Source organism: Hyla sarda, chromosome 1, assembly GCF_029499605.1.
Source record: "Hyla sarda isolate aHylSar1 chromosome 1, aHylSar1.hap1, whole genome shotgun sequence".
In the NCBI taxonomy this organism is placed as follows: domain Eukaryota; kingdom Metazoa; phylum Chordata; class Amphibia; order Anura; family Hylidae; genus Hyla; species Hyla sarda.
This window is the reverse complement of record NC_079189.1, coordinates 257,581,635-257,605,305: the sequence shown is the minus strand read 5'-3', so window position 1 is coordinate 257,605,305 and position 23,671 is coordinate 257,581,635. Positions and strand designations below refer to the sequence as shown.

General features: G+C 50.1%; 25 pseudogenes; all 25 read left to right on the top strand.

Moving 5' to 3' along the window:
• The first annotated feature begins 1,054 nt into the window (after positions 1-1,054).
• On the top strand, positions 1,055-1,174 carry LOC130316233 (5S ribosomal RNA; annotated as a pseudogene).
• Positions 1,175-1,821: 647 nt separating this feature from the next.
• Positions 1,822-1,941, top strand: LOC130352603 (5S ribosomal RNA; annotated as a pseudogene).
• A 485-nt stretch (positions 1,942-2,426) lies between these two features.
• On the top strand, positions 2,427-2,546 carry LOC130352665 (5S ribosomal RNA; annotated as a pseudogene).
• A 479-nt stretch (positions 2,547-3,025) lies between these two features.
• LOC130352033 (5S ribosomal RNA) lies at positions 3,026-3,145 on the top strand (annotated as a pseudogene).
• A 5,083-nt stretch (positions 3,146-8,228) lies between these two features.
• LOC130352032 (5S ribosomal RNA) lies at positions 8,229-8,348 on the top strand (annotated as a pseudogene).
• Positions 8,349-10,230: 1,882 nt separating this feature from the next.
• On the top strand, positions 10,231-10,350 carry LOC130319625 (5S ribosomal RNA; annotated as a pseudogene).
• A 1,651-nt stretch (positions 10,351-12,001) lies between these two features.
• LOC130352212 (5S ribosomal RNA) lies at positions 12,002-12,121 on the top strand (annotated as a pseudogene).
• A 677-nt stretch (positions 12,122-12,798) lies between these two features.
• Positions 12,799-12,918, top strand: LOC130319710 (5S ribosomal RNA; annotated as a pseudogene).
• A 272-nt stretch (positions 12,919-13,190) lies between these two features.
• On the top strand, positions 13,191-13,310 carry LOC130336147 (5S ribosomal RNA; annotated as a pseudogene).
• Positions 13,311-14,581: 1,271 nt separating this feature from the next.
• LOC130315441 (5S ribosomal RNA) lies at positions 14,582-14,701 on the top strand (annotated as a pseudogene).
• Positions 14,702-15,377: 676 nt separating this feature from the next.
• On the top strand, positions 15,378-15,497 carry LOC130333097 (5S ribosomal RNA; annotated as a pseudogene).
• Positions 15,498-16,561: 1,064 nt separating this feature from the next.
• Positions 16,562-16,681, top strand: LOC130323310 (5S ribosomal RNA; annotated as a pseudogene).
• A 474-nt stretch (positions 16,682-17,155) lies between these two features.
• Positions 17,156-17,275, top strand: LOC130316778 (5S ribosomal RNA; annotated as a pseudogene).
• Positions 17,276-17,357: 82 nt separating this feature from the next.
• LOC130316933 (5S ribosomal RNA) lies at positions 17,358-17,477 on the top strand (annotated as a pseudogene).
• Positions 17,478-17,956: 479 nt separating this feature from the next.
• LOC130313583 (5S ribosomal RNA) lies at positions 17,957-18,076 on the top strand (annotated as a pseudogene).
• A 272-nt stretch (positions 18,077-18,348) lies between these two features.
• Positions 18,349-18,468, top strand: LOC130333086 (5S ribosomal RNA; annotated as a pseudogene).
• Positions 18,469-18,752: 284 nt separating this feature from the next.
• Positions 18,753-18,872, top strand: LOC130315963 (5S ribosomal RNA; annotated as a pseudogene).
• Positions 18,873-19,744: 872 nt separating this feature from the next.
• On the top strand, positions 19,745-19,864 carry LOC130321494 (5S ribosomal RNA; annotated as a pseudogene).
• A 272-nt stretch (positions 19,865-20,136) lies between these two features.
• Positions 20,137-20,256, top strand: LOC130352209 (5S ribosomal RNA; annotated as a pseudogene).
• A 677-nt stretch (positions 20,257-20,933) lies between these two features.
• On the top strand, positions 20,934-21,053 carry LOC130319702 (5S ribosomal RNA; annotated as a pseudogene).
• A 272-nt stretch (positions 21,054-21,325) lies between these two features.
• On the top strand, positions 21,326-21,445 carry LOC130336136 (5S ribosomal RNA; annotated as a pseudogene).
• Positions 21,446-21,729: 284 nt separating this feature from the next.
• LOC130350015 (5S ribosomal RNA) lies at positions 21,730-21,849 on the top strand (annotated as a pseudogene).
• Positions 21,850-22,716: 867 nt separating this feature from the next.
• LOC130315684 (5S ribosomal RNA) lies at positions 22,717-22,836 on the top strand (annotated as a pseudogene).
• A 284-nt stretch (positions 22,837-23,120) lies between these two features.
• On the top strand, positions 23,121-23,240 carry LOC130352513 (5S ribosomal RNA; annotated as a pseudogene).
• A 272-nt stretch (positions 23,241-23,512) lies between these two features.
• Positions 23,513-23,632, top strand: LOC130333075 (5S ribosomal RNA; annotated as a pseudogene).
• The last annotated feature ends 39 nt before the right edge of the window (positions 23,633-23,671 follow it).

Genomic DNA, 23,671 nt, shown 5'->3' with positions numbered 1-23,671 from the left:
ACGCTCCGATTCGGAAAAGGATTTATTGATGCTTAAATGCACAGTATAAAAAGCATGAAGCTGTCAATGGCCATCCTAAGCTGAACGTGCCTGCTCTCGTCAGATTGCAGACTGCTACCCAGCTTAGGGCCCGGTAAGTACCAGCATGGGAGACTGGCTGGGAATCTCAGGTGTTGTTGACATTTTGCTCTGTAGCTCTGTAGACATTTTGCTTCGATTCCGAAAAGGATTTATTGATGCTTAAATCCACAATATACAGGGTGTGAAGCCGTCTACGGCTATCCTAAGCTGAATGCGCCTGTTCTTGTCAGATCGCAGACTGCTGCCCGGCAGATAGCGGCATGGGAGACTGGCTGGCAATCCAAGGTGCCATTGACATTTTGCTCTGTTGCCGCCTTCCTCTCCGATTAATAAAAATATTTATTGATGCTTAAATCCATAGTATACAAGGCATGAAGATGTCAACGGCCATCCTAAGCTGAATGCGCCTTCTTTCGTCAGATCGCAGACTGCTACCCAGCTTAGGGCCCAGTAAGTACCGGCATGGGAGACTGGCTGGGAATCCCGGGTGCAGTTGACATTTTGCTCTGTTGCTGCCTTCCGCTCCGATTCGGAAAAGGATTTATTGATGCTTAAATGCACAGTATAATGGGCGTGAAGCTGTCAACGGCCATCCTAAGCTGAACGCGCCTTCTTTCGTCAGATCGCAGACTGCTACCCAGCTTAGGGCCCAGTAAGTACCGGCATGGGAGACTGGCTGGGAATCCCGGGTGCAGTTGACATTTTGCTCTGTTGCCGCCTTCCGCTCCGATTCCGAAAAGGATTTATTGATGCTTAAATCCACAGTATACAGGGTGTGAAGCCGTCTACGGCTATCCTAAGCTGAATGTGCCTGTTCTTGTCAGATCGCAGACTGCTGCCCGGCAAGTACGGGCATGGGAGACTGGCTGGCAATCCAAGGTGCTATTGACATTTTGCTCTGTTGCCGCCTTCCTCTCCGATTCCGAAAAGGATTTATTGATGCTTAAATGCACAGTATAAAAAGCATGAAGCTGTCAATGGCCATCCTAAGCTGAACGCGCCTGCTCTCGTCAGATCGCAGATTGCTACCCAGCTTAGGGCCCGGTAAGTACTGGCATGGGAGACTGGCTGGGAATCCCGGGTGCCGTTGACATTTTGCTTTATTGATGCTTAAATCCACAGTATACAAGGTGTGAAGCTGTCGACGGCCATCCTAAGCTTAACGCGCCTGCTCTTGTCAGATCGCAGACTGGTACAGATCTTAGGGCCCGGTAAGTACCGGCATGGGACACTGGCTAGGAATCCCGGCTGCCGTTGACATTTTGCTCTGTTGCCGCCTTCCGTTTCCGATTCCGAAAAGGATTTATTGATGCTTAAATGCACAGTATAAAGGGCAAGAAGCTGTCAACGGCCATCCTAAGCTGAACGTGCCTGCTCTCGTCAGATCGCAGACTGCTACCCAGCTTAGGTCCCGGAAAGTACCAGCATGGGAGACTGGCTGGGAATCCCAGGTGTCATTGACATTTTGCTCTGTTGCCGCCTTCCGCTCCGATTCCGAAAAGGATTTATTGATGCTTAAATCCACAGTATACAGGGTGTGAAGTTGTCTACGACCATCCTAAGCTGAATGCGCCTGTTCTCGTCAGATCGCAGACTCCTACCCAGCTTTGGGCCTGGTAAGTACCAGCATGAGAGACTGGCTGGGAATCCCGGGTGCAGTTGACATTTTGCTCTGTTTCTGCTCCGATTCCGAAAATTATTTATTGATGCTTAAATCCACAGTATACAAAGTGTGAAGCTGTCAACGGCCATCCTAAGCTGAACGCGCCTGCTCTCGTCAGATCGCAGACTGCTACCCAGCTTAGGGCCCGGTAAGTACCAGCATGGGAGACTGGCTGGGAATCCCGGGTGCAGTTGACATTTTGCTCTGTTGCCGCCTTCCGCTCCGATTCGGAAAATTATTTATTGATGCTTAAATGCACAGTATAAAGGGCGTGAAGCTGTCAACGGCCATCCTAAGCTGAACGCGCCTGCTCTCGTCAGATCGCAGACTGCTACCCAGCTTAGGCCCGGTAAGTACCAGCATGGGAGACTGGCTGGGAATCCCAGGTGTTGTTGACATTTTGCTCTGTAGCCGCCTTCCGCTCCGATTCCGAAAAGGATTTATTGATGCTTAAATCCACAGTATACAAGGTGTGAAGCTGTCGACGGCCATCCTAAGCTTAACTCGCCTGCTCTCGTCAGATCGCAGACTGGTACAGATTTTAGGGCCCGGTAAGTACCGGCATGAGACACTGGCTGGGAATCCCGGCTGCTGTTGACATTTTGCTCTGTTGCCGCCTTCCGTTCCGATTCCGAAAAGGATTTATTGATGCTTAAATGCACAGTATAAAGGGCGAGAAGCTGTCAACGGCCATCCTAAGCTGAACGCGCCTGCTCTCGTCAGATCGCAGACTGCTACCCAGCTTAGGGCCCGGTAAGTACTGGCATGGGAGACTGGCTGGGAATCCCAGGTGCCGTTGACATTTTGCTCTATTGCTGCCCTCCGATTCGATTCCGAAAATAATTTATTGATGCTTAAATCCACAGTATACAAGGTGTGAAGCTGTCGACGGCCATCCTAAGCTTAACGCGCCAGCTCTCGTCAGATCGCAGACTGGTACAGATCTTAGGGCCCGGTAAGTACCGGCATGGGACACTGGCTGGGAATCCCGGCTGCCGTTGACATTTTGCTCTGTTGCCGCCTTCCACTCCGATTCCGAAAAGGATTTATTGATGCTTAAATGCACAGTATACAGGGTGTGAAGATGTCTACGGCCATCCTAAGCTGAATGCGCCTGTTCTCGTCAGATCGCAGACTGCTTCCCAGCTTCGGGCCTGGTAAGTACCAGCATGGGATACTGGCTGGGAATCCCAGGTGCAGTTGACATTTTGCTCTGTTTCTGCTCCGATTCCGAAAATTATTTATTGATGCTTAAATCCACAGTATACAAAGTGTGAAGCTGTCAACGGCCATCCTAAGCTGAACGCGCCTGCTCTCGTCAGATCGCAGACTGCTACCCAGCTTAGGGCCCGTTAAGTACCAGCATGGGAGACTGGCTGGGAATCCCAGGTGTTGTTGACATTTTGCTCTGTAGCCGCCTTCCGCTTCGATTCCGAAAATGATTTATTGATGCTTAAATCCACAGTATACAGGGTGTGAAGCCGTCTACGGCTATCCTAAGCTGAATGTGCCTGTTCTTGTCAGATCACAGACTGCTGCCCGGCAAGTACGGGCATGGGAGACTGGCTGGCAATCCAAGATGCTATTGACATTTTGCTCTGTTGCCGCCTTCCTCTCCGATTCCGAAAAGGATTTATTGATGCTTAACCCCTTAAGGACCCAGCCATTTTACACCTCAGGACCCGGCCATTTTTTGCACATCTGACCACTGTCACTTTAAACATTAATAACTCTGGGATGCTTTTAGTTATCATTCTGATTCCGAGATTGTTTTTTCGTGACATATTCTACTTTAACATAGTGGTAAAATTTTGTGGTAACTTGCATCCTTTCTTGGTGAAAAATCCCCAAATTTTATGAAAAATTTGAAAATTTTGCATTTTTCTAACTTTGAAGCTCTCTGCTTGTAAGGAAAATGGATATTCCGAATAATTTTTTTTTTTATTCACATATACAATATGTCTACTTTATATTTGCATCATAAAATTGACGTGTTTTTACTTTTGGAAGACATCAGAGGGCTTCAAAGTTCAGCAGCAATTTTCCAATTTTTCACAAAATTTCCAAACTCACAATTTTTCATGGACCAGTTCAGGTTTGAAGTGGATTTGAAGGGTCTTCATTTTAGAAATACCCCACAAATGACCCCATTATAAAAACTGCACCCCCCAAAGTATTCAAAATGACATTCAGTCCGCGTTTTAACCCTTTAGGTGTTTCACAGGAATAACAGCAAAGTGAAGAAGAAAATTCACAATCTCCATTTTTTACACTTGCATGTTCTTGTAGACCCAATTTTTGAATTTTTACAAGGGGAAAAAGGAGAAAATGTATACTTATATTTGTAGCCCAATTTCTCTCGAGTAAGCACATACCTCATATGTCTATGTAAAGTGTTCGGCGGGCGCAGTAGAGGGCTCAGAAGCGAAGGAGCGACAAGGGGATTTTGGAGAGTACGTTTTTTTGAAATGGTTTTTGGGGGGCATGTTGCATTTAGGAAGCCCCTATGGTGCCAGAACAGCAAAAATCCCCCACATGGCATACCATTTTGGAAACTAGACCCCTTGAGGTACGTAACAAGGAATAAAGTGAGCCTTAATACCCCACAGGTGTTTCACGACTTTTGCATATGTAAAAAAATTAAAAAAAAATGTCACTAAAATGTGTGTTTCCCCCCAAATTTCACATTTTTGCAAGGGTTAATAGCAGAAAATACCCCCCAAACATTGTAACCCCATCTCTTCTGAGTATGGAGGTACCCCATAAGTTGACCTGAGGTGTACTATGGGTGAACTACAATGCTCAGAAGAGAAGGAGTCATATTTGGCTTTTTGAGAGCAAATTTTGCTCGGGGGCATGTCGCATTTAGGAAGCCCCTATGGTGCCAGGACAGCAAAAAAAAAACACATGGCATACCATTTTGGAAACTAGACCCCTCGGGGAACGTAACAAGAAATAAAGTGAGCCTTAATACCCCACAGGGGTTTCACGACTTTTGCATACGTAAAAAAAAAATAAAAAAAAATCACTAAAAGGTGTGTTTCCCCCCCAAATTTCACATTTTTGCAAGGGTTAATAGCAGAAAATACCCCCCAAAATTTGTAACCACATCTCTTCTGAGTATGGAGGTACCCCAAAAGTTGACCTGAAGTGCACTACGGGCGAACTACAATGCTCAGAAGAGAAGGAGTCATATTTGGCTTTTTGAGAGCAAATTTTGCTCGGGGGGCATGTCGCATTTAGGAAGCCCCTATGGTGCCAGGACAGCAAAATAACCCCCACATGGCATACCATTTTGGAAACTAGACCCCTTGAGGAACGTAAGAAGGCGTAAAGTGAGCATTTACCCCCCACTGGTGTCTGTCATATCTTTGGAACAGTGGGCTGTACAACATTTTTTATTTGCACAGCCCACTGTTCCAAAGATCCGTCAGACACCTGTGGGGGGTAAATTCTCACTGCACCCCTTATTACATTACGTGAGGGGTGTAGTTTCCGAAATGGGGTCACATGTGGGGTTTTTTTTTTTTTGCATTTGTCAAAACCGCTGTAACAATCAGCCACCCCTGTGCAAATCACCTCAAATGTACATGGCGCACTCTCCCTTCTGGGCCTTGTTGTGCGCCCCCAGAGCACTTTGCGCCTACATATGGGGTATCTCCGTACTCGGGAGAAATTGCGTTACAAATTTTGGGGGGCTTTTTTCCCCTTTACCTCTTGTCAAAATGAAAAGTATAGGGCAACACCAGCATGTTAGTGTAAAAAGTTTATTTTTTTTACACTAACATGCTGGTGTAGACCCCAACTTCACCTTTTCATAAGGGGTGAAAGGAGAAAAAGCCCCCCAAGATTTGTTAGTCAATTTCTCCCGAGTACGGCGATACCCCATATGTGACCCTAAACTGTTGCCTTGAAATACGACAGGGCTCCAAAGTGAGAGCGCCATGCGCATTTGAGGCCTGAATTAGGGATTTGCATAGGGGTGGACATAGGGGTATTCTACGCCAGTGATTCCCAAACAGGGTGCCTCCAGCTGTTGCAAAACTCCCAGCATGCCTGGACAGTCAACGGCTGTCCGGCAATACTGGGAGTTGTTGTTTTGCAACAGCTGGAGGCTCCATTTTGGAAAGAGTGGCGTACCAGGTGTTTTTCATTTTTATTGGGGAGGGAGGGGGGCTGTGTAGGGGTATGTGTATATGTAGCGTTTTTTACTTTTTATTTTATTTTGTGTAAGTGTAATGTAGTGTAGTGTTTTTAGGGTACAGTCGCACGGGCGGGGGGGTTACAGCGAGTTTGAGCTGCCGCGCAAAATTTGCTGCATTGCAAACTTGCAGCCCGATACTCACTGTAAGCCGCCTGCCCATGTGAGTGTACCCTGTACATTCACAGGGGGGGACCTCCAGCTGTTGCAAAACTACTACTCCCAGCATGTCTGAGAATGTTTGGGAGTTGTGGTTTTGCAACAGCTGGAGGCACACGGGTTGGGAAACACTGAGTTAGGAAACAATGTTTCCCAACCAGTGTGCCTCCAGCTGTTGCAAAACCACAACTCCCAAACATTCTCAGGCATGCTGGGAGTAGTAGTTCGGCAACATCTTTAGAGCCAGATGTTGCCGAACTACAACTCCCAGCATGCTTGGAGTTGTAGTTTTGCAACATCTGGAGGACTACAGTTTGCAGACCACTAATACAGTGGTTCCCAATCTGTGCCCTTCCAGATGTTGCAAAACTACAACTCCCAGTATGCCAAAACTGTCCAGGCATGCTGGGAGTTGTAGTTCTGCAACATCTGAAGGGCCAGATGTTACAGAACTACAACTCCCAGCATGCCTGGACAGTAAGGGCATGCTGAGGATGTGTAGTTTTGCAACATCTGGAAGGGCACAGTGGTCCAAAAACTGTGGACCTCCAGATGTTGCAAAACTGCAACTCCCAGCATGCCCAGACGCCAAGGGCTGTCTGGGCATGCTGGGAGTTGTAGTTTACAGGGTCCTATTATAGCAATGCATGTCGCTTTACGGCGACGTGCATTGCTGTAAAGGGCCCGACCGCGGCTGAAGATCTACTCACCTGTCGCCGCCGCCGCCGCCATCTTCCTCGCCGGGATCCGGGTCTTCAGGGACGAGGTAAGTACCGGGGCCGGTCCCCAGCACTCCCCCGTCCCCCGCCGCGTCCTCCGGTCTTCCTCCCGTCCTCTCCGGACTTTCAGGGGCCGGGCAGGACGGGAGGAAGTAACCGCCCCCCCTCCTGCGATTGGTCGGTTCACTAACCGACAGATCGCAGGGGATCGGAGGAGGTGGCCGGCTTGCCACCTCGCTCCGATACTTCAGCATGGTCCTGGCTGTCTGTGACAGCCGGAATCATGCGAAATTACCGGGCGGTCGGGTCCCAGAGACCCGATCAGCCCGGTATCGCCGCAGATCGCAAGGGCGATTTCCCTTGCGATTTGCGGCGATCGCCGACATGGGGGGCCTACATGGCCCCCCTCGGCGTTTGCCCTGGATGCCTGCTGAAGGATTTCAGCAGGCATCCAGTTCCGATCTCTGCCCGGCGAGCGGCAGAGACCGGAAAACGCCAAGACGTACGGGGACGTCCTGGGTCCTTAAGGCCCAGGGTGCGGGGACGTCCCCGTACGTCCTGGGTCCTTAAGAGGTTAAATGCACAGTATAAAAAGCATGAAGCTGTCAATGGCCATCGTAAGCTGAACGCGCCTGCTCTCATCAGATCGCAGACTGCTACCTAGCTTAGGGCCCGGTAAGTACTGGCAGTGGAGACTGGCTGGGAATCCCAGGTGCCGTTGACATTTTGCTCTATTGCTGCCTTCCGCTCCGATTCCGAAAATAATTTATTGATGCTTAAATCCACAGTATACAAGGTGTGAAGCTGTCGACGGCCATCCTAAGCTTAATGCGCCAGCTCTCGTCAGATCGCAGACTGGTACAGATCTTAGGGCCCGGTAAGTACCGGCATGGGACACTGGCTGGGAATCCCGGCTGCCGTTGACATTTTGCTCTGTTGCCGCCTTCTGTTCCGATTCCGAAAAGGATTTATTGATGCTTAAATGCACAGTATAAAGGGCGACAAGCTGTCAACGGCCATCCTAAGCTGAACGCGCCAGCTCTCGTCAGATCGCAGACTGCTACCCAGCTTAGGGCCCGGTAAGTACCAGCATGGGAGACTGGCTGGGAATCCCAGGTGTCGTTGATATTTTGCTCTGTTGCCGCCTTACGCTCCGATTCCGAAAAGGATTTATTGATGCTTAAATGCACAGTATACAGGGTGTGAAGATGTCTACGGCCATCCTAAGCTGAATGCGCCTGTTCTCGTCAGATCGCAGACTGCTTCCCAGCTTCGGGCCTGGTAAGTACCAGCATGGGATACTGGCTGGGAATCCCGGGTGCAGTTGACATTTTGCTCTGTTTCTGCTCCGATTCCGAAAATTATTTATTGATGCTTAAATCCACAGTATACAAAGTGTGAAGCTGTCAACGGCCATCCTAAGCTGAACGCGCCTGCTCTCGTCAGATCGCAGACTGCTACCCAGCTTAGGGCCCGTTAAGTACCAGCATGGGAGACTGGCTGGGAATCCCAGGTGTTGTTGACATTTTGCTCTGTAGCCGCCTTCCGCTTCGATTCCGAAAATGATTTATTGATGCTTAAATCCACAGTATACAGGGTGTTAAGCCGTCTACGGCTATCCTAAGCTGAATGTGCCTGTTCTTGTCAGATCGCAAACTGCTGCCCGGCAAGTACGGGCATGGGAGACTGGCTGGCAATCCAAGATGCTATTGACATTTTGCTCTGTTGCCGCCTTCCTCTCCGATTCCGAAAAGGATTTATTGATGCTTAAATGCACAGTATAAAAAGCATGAAGCTGTCAATGGCCATTGTAAGCTGAACGCGCCTGCTCTCGTCAGATCGCAGACTGCTACCCAGCTTAGGGCCCGGTAAGTACTGGCAGTGGAGACTGGCTGGGAATCCCAGGTGCCGTTGACATTTTGCTCTATTGCTGCCTTCCGCTCCGATTCCGAAAATAATTTATAGATGCTTAAATCCACAGTATACAAGGTGTGAAGCTGTCGACGGCCATCCTAAGCTTAATGCGCCAGCTCTCGTCAGATCGCAGACTGGTACAGATCTTAGGGCCCGGTAAGTACCGGCATGGGACACTGGCTGGGAATCCCGGCTGCCGTTGACATTTTGCTCTGTTGCCGCCTTCTGTTCCGATTCCGAAAAGGATTTATTGATGCTTAAATGCAAAGTATAAAGGGCGACAAGCTGTCAACGGCCATCCTAAGCTGAACGCGCCAGCTCTCGTCAGAGCGCAGACTGCTACCCAGCTTAGGGCCCGGTAAGTACCAGCATGGGAGACTGGCTGGGAATCCCAGGTGTCGTTGACATTTTGCTCTGTTGCCGCCTTACGCTCCGATTCCGAAAAGGATTTATTGATGCTTAAATCCACAGTATACAGGGTGTGAAGATGTCTACGGCCATCCTAAGCTGAATGCGCCTGTTCTCGTCAGATCGCAGACTGGTACAGATCTTAGGGCCCGGTAAGTACCGGCATGGGACACTGGCTGGGAATCCCGGCTGCCGTTGACATTTTGCTCTGTTGCCGCCTTCCGTTCCGATTCCGAAAAGGATTTACTGATGCTTAAATGCACAGTATAAAGGGCGAGACGCTGTCAACAGCCATCCTTAGCTGTATGCGCCTCCTCTCGTCCGATCGCAGACTGCTACCCAGCTTAGGGCCCGGTAAGTACCAGCATGGGAGACTGGCTGTGAATCCCGGCTGCCGTTGACATTTTGCTCTGTTGCCGCCTTCCGTTCCTATTCCGAAAAGGATTTATTGATGCTTAAATGCACAGTATACAAAATGTGAAGCTGTCAACGGACATTATAAGCTGAACGCGCCTGCTCTCGGCAGATCGCAGACTGCTACCCAGCTTAGGGCCTGGTAAGAACCAGCATGGGAGACTGGCTGGGAATCCCGGGTGCAGTTGACATTTTAATCTGTTGCCGCCTTCAGCTCCGATTCGGAAAAGGATTTATTGATGCTAAAATGCACAGTATAAAGGGCATGAAGCTGTTAACGGCCATCCTAAGCTGAACGCGCCTGCTCTCGTCAGATTGCAGACTGCTACCCAGCTTAGGGCCCGGTAAGAACCAGCATGGGAGACTGGCTGGGAATCTCAGGTGTTGTTGACATTTTGCTCTGTAGCTCTGTAGACATTTTGCTCCGATTCCGAAAAGGATTTATTGATGCTTAAATCCACAATATACAGGGTGTGAAACCGTCTTGGGCTATCCTAAGCTGAATGTGCCTGTTCTTGTCAGATCGCAGACTGCTGCCCGGCAAGTACAGGCATGGGAGACTGGCTGGCAATCCAAGGTGCTGTTGACATTTTGATCTGTTGCAGCCTTCCTCTCCGATTAAAAAAAATATTTATTGATGCTTAAATCCACAGTATACAAAGCGTGAAGATGTCAACGGCCATCCTAAGCTGAACGCGCCTGCTCTCGTCAGATCGCAGACTGCTACCCAGCTTAGGGCCCGGTAAGTACTGGCATGGGAGACTGGCTGGGAATCCCGGGTGCCGTTGACATTTTGCTCTATTGCTGCCTTCCGCTCCGATTCCGAAAATAATTTATTGATGCTTAAATCCACAGTATACAAGGTGTGAAGCTGTCGACGGCCATCCTAAGCTTAACGCGCCTGCTCTCGTCAGATCTCAGACTGGTACAGATCTTAGGGCCCGGTAAGTACCGGCATGGGACACTGGCTGGGAATCCCGGCTGCCGTTGACATTTTGCTCTGTTGCCGCCTTCCGTTCCGATTCCGAAAAGGATTTATTGATGCCTAAATGCACAGTATCAAGGGCGAGAAGCTGTCAAAGGCCATCCTAAGCTGAACGCGCCTGCTCTCATCAGATCGCAGACTGCTACCCAGCTTAGGGCCCGGTAAGTACCAGCATGGGAGACTGGCTAGAATCCCAGGTGTCGTTGCCGCCTTCTGCTCCGATTCCGAAAAGGATTTATTGATGCTTAAATCCACAGTATACAGGGTGTGAAGATGTCTACGGCCATCCTAAGCTGTATGCGCCTGTTCTCGTCAGATCGCAGACCGCTACCCAGCTTCGGGTCTGGTAAGTACCAGCATGGGAGACTGGCTGGGAATCCCGGGTGCAGTTGACATTTTGCTCTGTTTCTGCTCCGATTCCGAAAATTATTTATTGATGCTTAAATCCACAGTATACAAAGTGTGATGCTGTCAACGGCCATCCTAAGCTGAACGCGCCTGCTCTCGTCAGATGACAGACTGCTACCCAGCTTAGGGCCTGGTAAGTACCAGTATGGGAGACTGGCTTGGAATCCCGGGTGCAGTTGACAATTTAATCTGTTGCCGCCTTCCGCTCCGATTCGGAAAATAATTTATTGATGCTTAAATCCACAATATACAGGGTGTGAAGCTGTCAACGGCCATCCTAAGCCTGAACGTGCCTGCTCTCCTCGGATCGCAGACTGCTGCCCGGCAGTTACCGGCATTGGAAACTGGCTGGCAATCCAAGGTGCCATTGACATTTTGCTCTGTTGCCGCCTTCCTCTCCGATTAATAAAAATATTTATTGATGCTTAAATCCACAGTATACAAAGTGTGATGCTGTCAACGGCCATCCTAAGCTGAACGCGCCTGCTCTCGTCAGATCGCAGACTGCTACCCAGCTTAGGGCCTAGTAAGTACCGGCATGGGAGACTGGCTGGGAATCCCGGGTGCAGTTGACATTTTGCTCTGTTGCCGCCTTCCGTTCCGATTCCGAAAAGGATTTATTGATGCTTAAATGCACAGTATAAAAAGCATGAAGCTGTCAATGGCCATCCTAAGCTGAACGCGCCTGCTCTCGTCAGATCGCAGACTGCTACCCAGCTTAGGGCCCGGTAAGTACTGGCATGGGAGACTGGCTGGGAATTCCGGGTGCAGTTGACATTTTAATCTGTTGCCGCCTTCCGCTCCGATTCGGAAAAGGATTTATTGATGCTTAAATGCACAGTATAAAGGGCGTGAAGCCGTCTACGGCTATCCTAAGCTGAATGTGCCTGTTCTTGTCAGATCGCAGACTGCTGCCCGGCAAGTACGGGCATGGGAGACTGGCTGGCAATCCAAGGTGCTATTGACATTTTGCTCTGTTGCCGCCTTCCTCTCCGATTCCGAAAAGGATTTATTGATGCTTAAATGCACAGTATAAAAAGCATGAAGCTGTCAATGGCCATCCTAAGCTGAACGCGCCTGCTCTCGTCAGATCGCAGACTGCTACCCAGCTTAGGGCCCAGTAAGTACTGGCATGGGAGACTTGCTGGGAATCCCGGGTGCCGTTGACATTTTGCTCTATTGCTGCCTTCCGCTCCGATTCCGAAAATAATTTATTGATGCTTAAATCCACAGTATACAAGGTGTGAAGCTGTCGACGGCCATCCTAAGCTTAACGTGCCTGCTCTCGTCAGATCGCAGACTGGTACAGATCTTAGGGCCCGGTAAGTACCGGCATGGGACACTGGCTGGGAATCCCGGCTGCCGTTGACATTTTGCTCTGTTGCCGCCTTCCGTTCCGATTCCGAAAAGGATTTATTGATGCTTAAATCCACAATACACAGGGTGTGAAGCTGTCAACGGCCATCCTAAGCCTGAACGTGCCTGCTCTCCTCAGATTGCAGGCTGCTGCCCGGCAGTTACCGGCATGGGAGACTGGCTGGCAATCCAAGGTGCCATTGACATTTTGCTCTGTTGCCGCCATCCTCTCCGATTAATAAAAATATTTATTGATGCTTAAATCCACAATATACAAGGGGTGAAGATGTCAACGGCCATCCTAAGCTCAACGCGCCTGCTCTTGTCAGATCGCAGACTGCTACCCAGCTTAGGGCCCAGTAAATACCGGCATGGGAGACTGGCTGGGAATCCCGGGTGCAGTTGACATTTTGCTCTGTTGCCACCTTCCGTTCTGATTCAGAAAAGAATTTATTGATGCTTAAATGCACAGTATAAAGGGCGTGACGCTGTCAACGGCCATCCTAAGCTGAACGCGCCTGCTCTCGTCAGATCGCAGACTGCTACCCAGCTTAGGGCCCGGTAAGTACCAGCATGGGAGACTGGCTGGGAATCCCAGGTGTTGTTGACATTTTGCTCTTTAGCCGCCTTCCGCTCCGATTCCGAAAAGGATTTATTGATGCTTAAATCCACAGTATACAGGGTGTGAAGCCGTCCACAGCTATCCTAAGCTGAATGTGCCTGTTCTTGTCAGATCGCAGACTGCTGCCCGGCAAGAACGGGCATGGGAGACTGGCTGGCAATCCAAGGTGCTATTGACATTTTGCTCTGTTGCCGCCTTCCTCTCCGATTCCGAAAAGGATTAATTGATGCTTAAATGCACAGTATAAAATTCATGAAGCTGTAAATGGCCATCCTAAGCTGAACGCACCTGCTCTCGTCAGATCGCAGACTGCTACCCAGCTTAGGGCCCGATAAGTACTGGCATGGGAGACTGGCTGGGAATCCCGGGTGCCGTTGACATTTTGCTCTATTGCTGCCTTTCGCTCCGATTCCGAAAATAATTTATTGATGCTTAAATCCACAGTATACAAGGTGTGAAGCTGTCGACGGCCATCCTAAGCTTAACGCGCCTGCTTTCGTCAGATCGCAGACTGGTACAGATCTTAGGGCCCGGTAAGTACCGGCATGGGACACTGGCTGGGAATCCCGGCTGCCGTTGACATTTTGCTCTGTTGCCGCCTTCAGTTCCGATTCCGAAAAGGATTTATTGATGCTTAAATGCACAGTATACAAAGTGTGAAGCTGTCAACGGCCATCCTAAGCTGAACGCGCCTGCTCTCGTCAGATCGCAGACTGCTACCCAGCTTAGGCCCTGGTAAGTACCAGCATGGGAGACTGGCTGGGAATCCCGGGTGCAGTTGACATTTTAATCTGTTGCCGCCTTCCGCTCCGATTCGGAAAAGGATTTATTGATGCTTAAATCCACAATATACAGGGTGTGAAGCTGTCAACGGCCATCCTAAGCCTGAATGTGCCTGCTCTCCTCAGATCGCAGACTGCTGCCCGGCAGATACCGGCATGGGAGACTGGCTGGCAATCCAAGGTGCCATTGACATTTTGCTCTGTTGCCGCCTTCTTCTCCGATTAATAAAAATATTTATTGATGCTTAAATCCACAATATACAAGGCGTAAAGAAGTCAACGGCCATCCTAAGCTGAACGCGCCTGCTCTCGTCAGATCACAGACTGCTACCCAGCTTAGGGCCCAGTAAGTACCGGCATGGGAGACTGGCTAGGAATCCAGGGTGCAGTTGACATTTTGCTCTGTTGCCGCCTTCCGCTCCGATTCGGAAAAGGATTTATTGATGCTTAAATGCACAGTATAAAGGGCATGAAGCTGTCAACGGCCACCCTAAGCTGAACGCGCCTGCTCTCGTCAGATCGCAGAATGCTACCCAGCTTAGGGTCCGGTAAGTACCAGCATGGGAGACTGGCTGGGAATCCCAGGTGTTGTTGACATTTTGCTCTGTAGCCGCCTTGCGTTCCGATTCCGAAAAGGATTTATTGATGCTTAAATCCACAGTATAAAGGGTGAGAAGCCGTCTACGGCTATCCTAAGCTGAATGTGCCTGTTCTTGTCAGATCGCAGACTGCTGCCCGGCAAGTACGGGCATGGGAGACTGGCTGGCAATCCAAGGTGCTATTGACATTTTGCTCTGTTGCCGCCTTCCTCTCCGATTCCGAAAAGGATTTATTGATGCTTAAATGCACAGTATAAAAATCATGAAGCTGTCAATGGCCATCCTAAGCTGAACGCGCCTGCTCTCGTCAGATCGCAGACTGCTATCCAGCTTAGGGCCCGGTAAGTACTGGCATGGGAGACTGGCTGGGAATCCCGGGTGCCGTTGACATTTTGCTCTATTGCTGCCTTCCGCTCCGATTCCGAAAATAATTTATTGATGCTTAAATCCACAGTATACAAGGTGTGAAGCTGTCGACGGTCATCCTAAGCTGAATGCGCCTGTTCTTGTCAGATCGCAGACTGCTACCCAGCTTCGGGCCTGGTAAGTACCAGCATGGGAGACTGGCTGGGAATCCCAGGTGTCGTTGACATTTTGCTCTGTTGCCGCCTTCAGCGCCGATTCCGAAAAGGATTTATTGATGCTTAAATCCACAGTATACAGGGTGTGAAGATGTCTACGGCCATCCTAAGCTGAATGCGCCTGTTCTCGTCAGTTCGCAGACTGCTACCCAGCTTCGGGCCTGGTAAGTACCAGCATGGGAGACTGGCTGGGAATCCCAGGTGTCATTGACATTTTGCTCTGTTGCCGCCTTACGCTCCGATTTCGAAAAGGAGTTATTGATGCTTAAATCTACAGTATACAGGGTGTGAAGCCGTCTACGGCTATCCTAAGCTGAATGCGCCTGTTCTTGTCAGGTCGCAGACTGCTGCCCGGCAAGTACGGGCATGGGAGACTGGCTGGCAATCCAAGGTGCTATTGACATTTTGCTCTGTTGCCGCCTTCCTCTCCGATTAAAAAAAATATTTATTGATGCTTAAATCCACAGTATACAAAGCGTGAAGATGTCAACGGCCATCCTAAGCTGAACGCGCCTGCTCTCGTCAGATCGCAGACTGCTACGCAGCTTAGGGCCCAGTAAGTACCGGCATGGGAGACTGGCTGGGAATCCCGGGTGCCGTTGCCATTTTGCTCTATTGCTGCCTTCCGCTCCGATTCCGAAAAGAATTTATTGATGCTTAAATCCACAGTATACAAGGTGTGAAGCTGTCGACGGCCATCCTAAGCTGAACGCGCCTGCTCTCGTCAGATCGCAGACTGGTACAGATCTTAGGGCCCGGTAAGTACCGGCATGGGACACTGGCTTGGAATCCCGGCTGCCGTTGACATTTTGCTCTGTTGCCGCCTTCCGTTCCGATTCCGAAAAGGATTTATTGATTCTTAAATGCACAGTATAAAGGACGAGAAGCTGTCAACGGCCATCCAAAGCTGAATGCGCCTGTTCTCGTCAGATCGCAGACTGCTACCCAGCTTCGGGCCTGGTAAGTACCAGCATGGGAGACTGGCTGGGAATCCCAGGTGCAGTTGACATTTTGCTCTGTTTCTGCTCTGATTCCGAAAATTATTTATTGATGCTTAAATCCACAGTATACAAAGTGTGAAGCTGTTAACGGCCTTCCTAAGCTGAACGTGCCTGCTCTCGTCAGATCGCAGACTGCTACCCAGCTTAGGGCCTGGTAAGTACCAGCATGGGAGACTGGCTGGGAATCCCGGGTGCAGTTGACATTTTAATCTGTTGCCGCCTTCCGCTCCGATTCGGAAAAGGATTTATTGATGCTTAAATCCACAATATACAGGGTGTGAAGCTGTCAACGGCCATCCTAAGCCTGAACGTGCCTGCTCTCCTCAGATCGCAGACCGCTGCCCGGCATGGGAGACTGGCTGGCAATCCAAGGTGTCATTGACATTTTGTTCTGTTGCCGCCATCCTCTCCGATTAATAAAAATATTTATTGATTTTTAAATCCACAATATACAAGGCGTGAATATGTCAACAGCCATCCTAAGCTGAACGCGCCTGCTCTTGTCAGATCGCAGACTGCTACCCAGCTTAGGGCCCAGTAAGTACCGGCATGGGAGACTGGCTGGGAATCCCGGGTGCAGTTGACATTTTGCTCTGTTGCCGCCTTCCTCTCCGATTCCGAAAAGGATTTATTGATGCTTAAATGCACAGTATAAAAAGCATGAAGGTGTCAATGGCCATCCTAAGCTGTACGCGCCTGCTCTCGTCAGATCGCAGACTGCTACCCAGCTTAGGGCCCGGTAAGTACTGGCATGGGAGACTGGCTGGGAATCCCGGGTGCCGTTGACATTTTGCTCTATTGCTGCCTTCCGCTCCGATTCCGAAAATAATTTATTGATGCTTAAATCCACAGTATACAAGGTGTGAAGCTGTCGACGGTCATCCTAAGCTGAATGCGCCTGTTCTCGTCAGATCGCAGACTGCTACCCAGCTTAGGGCCCGGTAAGTACCAGCATGGGAGACTGGCTGGGAATCCCAGGTGTTGTTGACATTTTGCTCTGTTGCCGCCTTACGCTCCGATTTCGAAAAGGAGTTATTGATGCTTAAATCTACAGTATACAGGGTGTGAAGCCGTCTACGGCTATCCTAAGCTGAATGTGCCTGTTCTTGTCAGATCGCAGACTGCTGCCCGGCAAGAACGGGCATGGGAGACTGGCTTGCAATCCAAGGTGCTATTGACATTTTGCTCTGTTGCCGCCTTCCTCTCCGATTCCGAAAAGGATTTATTGATGCTTAAATGCACAGTATAAAATTCATGAAGCTGTCAATGGCCATCCTAAGCTGAACGCACCTGCTCTCGTCAGATCGCAGACTGCTACCCAGCTTAGGGCCCGGTAAGTACTGGCATGGGAGACTGGCTGGGAATCCCGGGTGCCGTTGACATTTTGCTCTGTAGCCGCCTTCCGCTTCGATTCCGAAAAGGATTTATTGATGCTTAAATGCACAGTATAAAAAGCATGAAGCTGTCAATGGCCATTCTAAGCTGAACGTGCCTGCTCTCGTCAGATCGCAGACTGCTACCCAGCTTAGGGCCCGGTAAGTACTGGCATGGGAGACTGGCTGGGAATCCCAGGTGCCGTTGACATTTTGCTCTATTGCTGCCTTCCGCTCCGAATCCGAAAATAATTTATTGATGCTTAAATCCACAGTATACAAGGTGTGAAGCTGTCGACGGCCATCCTAAGCTTAACGCGCCTGCTCTCGTCAGATCGCAGACTGGTACAGATCTTAGGGCCCGGTAAGTACCGGCATGGGACACTGGCTGGGAATCCCGGCTGCCGTTGACATTTTGCTCTGTTGCCGCCTTACGCTCCGATTCCGAAAAGGATTTATTGATGCTTAAATCCACAGTATACAGGGTGTGAAGATGTCTACGGCCATCCTAAGCTGAATGCGCCTGTTCTCGTCAGATCGCAGACTGCTACCCAGCTTCGGGCCTGGTAAGTTCCCGCATGGGAGACTGGCTGGGAATCCCGGGTGCAGTTGACATTTTGCTCTGTTTCTGCTCCGATTCCGAAAATTATTTATTGATGCTTAAATCCACAGTATAGAAAGTACGAAGATGTCAACGGCCATCCTAAGCTGAACGCGCCTGCTCTCGTCAGATCGCAGACTGCTACCCAGCTTAGGGCCCGGTAAGTACCAGCATGGGAGACTGGCTGGGAATCCCAGGTGTCGTTGACATTTTGCTCTGTTGCCGCCTTACGCTCCGATTTCGAAAAGGAGTTATTGATGCTTAAATCTACAGTATACAGGGTGTGAAGCCGTCTACGGCTATCCTAAGCTGAATGCGCCTGTTCTTGTCAGATCGCAGACTGCTGCCCGGCAAGTACGGGCATGGGAGACTGGCTGGCAATCCAAGGTGCTATTGACATTTTGCTCTGTTGCCGCCTTCCTCTCCGATAAAAAAAAATATTTATTGATGCTTAAATCCACAGTATACAAGGCGTGAAGATGTCAACGGCCATCCTAAGCTGAACGCGCCTGCTCTCGTCAGATCGCAGACTGCTACGCAGCTTAGGGCCCAGTAAGTACCGGCATGGGAGACTGGCTGGGAATCCCGGGTGCCGTTGCCATTTTGCTCTATTGCTGCCTTCCGCTCCGATTCCGAAAAGAATTTATTGATGCTTAAATCCACAGTATACAAGGTGTGAAGCTGTCGACGGCCATCCTAAGCTAAACGCGCCTGCTCTCGTCAGATCGCAGACTGGTACAGATCTTAGGGCCCGGTAAGTACCGGCATGGGACACTGGCTGGGAATCCCGGCTGCCGTTGACATTTTGCTCTGTTGCCGCCTTCCGTTCCGATTCCGAAAAGGATTTATTGATTGTTAAATGCACAGTATAAAGGACGAGAAGCTGTCAACGGCCATCCTAAGCTGAACGCACCTGCTCTCGTCAGATCGCAGACTGCTACCCAGCTTAGGGCCCGGTAAGTACCAGCATGGGAGACTGGCTGGGAATCCCAGGTGTCGTTGACATTTTGCTCTGTTGCCGCCTTCCGCTCCGATTCCGAAAAGGATTTATTGATGCTTAAATCCACAGTATACAGGGTGTGAAGATGTCTACGGCCATCCTAAGCTGAATGCGCCTGTTCTCGTCAGATCGCAGAATGCTACCCAGCTTCGGGCCTGGTAAGTACCAGCATGGGAGACTGGCTGGGAATCCCAGGTGCAGTTGACATTTTGCTCTGTTTCTGCTCCGATTCCGAAAATTATTTATTGATGCTTAAATCCACAGTATACAAAGTGTGAAGCTGTTAACGGCCTTCCTAAGCTGAACGCGCCTGCTCTCGTCAGATCGCAGACTGCTACCCAGCTTAGGGCCTGGTAAGTACCAGCATGGGAGACTGGCTGGGAATCCCGGGTGCAGTTGACATTTTAATCTGTTGCCGCCTTCCGCTCCGATTCGGAAAAGGATTTATTGATGCTTAAATCCACAATATACAGGGTGTGAAGCTGTCAACGGCCATCCTAAGCCTGAACGTGCCTGCTCTCCTCAGATCGCAGACCGCTGCCCGGCAGTTACCGGCATGGGAGACTGGCTGGCAATCCAAGGTGCCATTGACATTTTGTTCTGTTGCCGCCATCCTCTCCGATTAATAAAAATATTTATTGATTTTTAAATCCACAATATACAAGGCGTGAATATGTCAACGGCCATCCTAAGCTGAACGCGCATGCTCTTGTCAGATCGCAGACTGCTACCCAGCTTAGGGCCCAGTAAGTACCGGCATGGGAGACTGGCTGGGAATCCCGGGTGCAGTTGACATTTTGCTCTGTTGCCACCTTCCGTTCCGATTCCGAAAAGGATTTATTGATGCTTTAATGCACAGTATAAAGGGCATGAAGCTGTCAACGGCCATCCTAAGCTGGACGCGCCTGCTCTCGTCAGATCGCAGACTGCTACCCAGCTTAGGGCCCGGTAAGTACCAGCATGGGAGACTGGCTGGGAATCCCAGGTGTTGTTGACATTTTGCTCTTTAGCCGCCTTCCGCTCCGATTCCGAAAAGGATTTATTGATGCTTAAATTCACAGTATACAGGGTGTGAAGCCGTCTACGGCTATCCTAAGCTGAATGTGCCTGTTCTTGTCAGATCACAGACTGCTGCCCGGCAAGAACGGGCATGGGAGACTGGCTGGCAATCCAAGGTGCTATTGACATTTTGCTCTGTTGCCGCCTTCCTCTCCGATTCCGAAAAGGATTTATTGATGCTTAAATGCACAGTGTAAAAATCATGAAGCTGTCAATGGCCATCCTAAGCTGAACGCGCCTGCTCTCGTCAGATCGCAGACTGCTACCCAGCTTAGGGCCCAGTAAGTACTGGCATGGGAGACTTGCTGGGAATCCCGGGTGCCGTTGACATTTTGCTCTATTGCTGCCTTCCGCTCCGATTCCGAAAATAATTTATTGATGCTTAAATCCACAGTATACAAGGTGTGAAGCTGTCGACGGCCATCCTAAGCTTAACGTGCCTGCTCTCGTCAGATCGCAGACTGGTACAGATCTTAGGGCCCGGTAAGTACCGGCATGGGACACTGGCTGGGAATCCCGGCTGCCGTTGACATTTTGCTCTGTTGCCGCCTTCCGTTCCGATTCCGAAAAGGATTTATTGATGCTTAAATCCACAATACACAGGGTGTGAAGCTGTCAACGGCCATCCTAAGCCTGAACGTGCCTGCTCTCCTCAGATTGCAGGCTGCTGCCCGGCAGTTACCGGCATGGGAGACTGGCTGGCAATCCAAGGTGCCATTGACATTTTGCTCTGTTGCCGCCATCCTCTCCGATTAATAAAAATATTTATTGATGCTTAAATCCACAATATACAAGGCGTGAAGATGTCAACGGCCATCCTAAGCTGAACGCGCCTGCTCTTGTCAGATCGCAGACTGCTACCCAGCTTAGGGCCCAGTAAATACCGGCATGGGAGACTGGCTGGGAATCCCGGGTGCAGTTGACATTTTGCTCTGTTGCCACCTTCCGTTCTGATTCCGAAAAGAATTTATTGATGCTTAAATGCACAGTATAAAGGGCGTGAAGCTGTCAACGGCCATCCTAAGCTGAACGCGCCTGCTCTCGTCAGATCGCAGACTGCTACCCAGCTTAGGGCCCGGTAAGTACCAGCATGGGAGACTGGCTGGGAATCCCAGGTGTTGTTGACATTTTGCTCTTTAGCCGCCTTCCGCTCCGATTCCGAAAAGGATTTATTGATGCTTAAATCCACAGTATACAGGGTGTGAAGCCGTCCACGGCTATCCTAAGCTGAATGTGCCTGTTCTTGTCAGATCGCAGACTGCTGCCCGGCAAGAACGGGCATGGGAGACTGGCTGGCAATCCAAGGTGCTATTGACATTTTGCTCTGTTGCCGCCTTCCTCTCCGATTCCGAAAAGGATTAATTGATGCTTAAATGCACAGTATAAAATTCATGAAGCTGTAAATGGCCATCCTAAGCTGAACGCACCTGCTCTCGTCAGATCGCAGACTGCTACCCAGCTTAGGGCCCGATAAGTACTGGCATGGGAGACTGGCTGGGAATCCCGGGTGCCGTTGACATTTTGCTCTATTGCTGCCTTCCGCTCCGATTCCGAAAAGAATTTATTGATGCTTAAATCCACAGTATACAAGGTGTGAAGCTGTCGACGGCCATCCTAAGCTTAACGCGCCTGCTTTCGTCAGATCGCAGACTGGTACAGATCTTAGGGCCCGGTAAGTACCGGCATGGGACACTGGCTGGGAATCCCGGCTGCCGTTGACATTTTGCTCTGTTGCCGCCTTCCGTTCCGATTCCGAAAAGGATTTATTGATGCTTAAATGCACAGTATACAAAGTGTGAAGCTGTCAACGGCCATCCTAAGCTGAACGCGCCTGCTCTCGTCAGATCGCAGACTGCTACCCAGCTTAGGGCCTGGTAAGTACCAGCATGGGAGACTGGCTGGGAATCCCGGGTGCAGTTGACATTTTAATCTGTTGCCGCCTTCCGCTCCGATTCGGAAAAGGATTAATTGATGCTTAAATCCACAATATACAGGGTGTGAAGCTGTCAACGGCCATCCTAAGCCTGAATGTGCCTGCTCTCCTCAGATCGCAGACTGCTGCCCGGCAGATACCGGCATGGGAGACTGGCTGGCAATCCAAGGTGCCATTGACATTTTGCTCTGTTGCCGCCTTCTTCTCCGATTAATAAAAATATTTATTGAGGCTTAAATCCACAATATACAAGGCATAAAGAAGTCAACGGCCATCCTAAGCTGAACGCGCCTGCTCTCGTCAGATCACAGACTGCTACCCAGCTTAGGGCCCAGTAAGTACCGGCATGGGAGACTGGCTAGGAATCCAGGGTGCAGTTGACATTTTGCTCTGTTGCCGCCTTCCGCTCCGATTCGGAAAAGGATTTATTGATGCTTAAATGCACAGTATAAAGGACATGAAGCTGTCAACGGCCACCCTAAGCTGAACGCGCCTTCTCTCGTCAGATCGCAGACTTCTACCCAGCTTAGGGTCCGGTAAGTACCAGCATGGGAGACTGGCTGGGAATCCCAGGTGTTGTTGACATTTTGCTCTGTAGCCGCCTTGCGTTCCGATTCCGAAAAGGATTTATTGATGCTTAAATCCACAGTATAAAGGGTGAGAAGCCGTCTACGGCTATCCTAAGCTGAATGTGCCTGTTCTTGTCAGATCGCAGACTGCTGCCCGGCAAGTACGGGCATGGGAGACTGGCTGGCAATCCAAGGTGCTATTGACATTTTGCTCTGTTGCCGCCTTCCTCTCCGATTCCGAAAAGGATTTATTGATGCTTAAATGCACAGTATAAAAAGCATGAAGCTGTCAATGGCCATCCTAAGCTGAACGCGCCTGCTCTCGTCAGATCGCAGACTGCTACCCAGCTTAGGGCCCGGTAAGTACTGGCATGGGAGACTGGCTGGGAATCCCGGGTGCCGTTGACATTTTGCTCTATTGCTGCCTTCCGCTCCGATTCCGAAAATAATTTATTGATGCTTAAATCCACAGTATACAAGGTGTGAAGCTGTCGACGGTCATCCTTAGCTGAATGCGCCTGTTCTCGTCAGATCGCAGACTGCTACCCAGCTTCGGGCCTGGTAAGTTCCAGCATGGGAGACTGGCTGGGAATCCCAGGTGTCGTTGACATTTTGCTCTGTTGCCGCCTTCAGCGCCGATTCCGAAAAGGATTTATTGATGCTTAAATCCACAGTATACAGGGTGTGAAGATGTCTACGGCCATCCTAAGCTGAATGCGCCTGTTCTCGTCAGATCGCAGACTGCTACCCAGCTTCGGGCCTGGTAAGTACCAGCATGGGAGACTGGCTGGGAATCCCAGGTGTCGTTGACATTTTGATCTGTTGCCGCCTTACGCTCCGATTTCGAAAAGGAGTTATTGATGCTTAAATCTACAGTATACAGGGTGTGAAGCCGTCTACGGCTATCCTAAGCTGAATGCGCCTGTTCTTGTCAGATCGCAGACTGCTGCCCGGCAAGTACGGGCATGGGAGACTGGCTGGCAATCCAAGGTGCTATTGACATTTTGCTCTGTTGCCGCCTTCCTCTCCGATTAAAAAAAATATTTATTGATGCTTAAATCCACAGTATACAAGGCGTGAAGATGTCAACGGCCATCCTAAGCTGAACGCGCCTGCTCTCGTCAGATCGCAGACTGCTACGCAGCTTAGGGCCCAGTAAGTACCGGCATGGGAGACTGGCTGGGAATCCCGGGTGCCGTTGCCATTTTGCTCTATTGCTGCCTTCCGCTCCGATTCCGAAAAG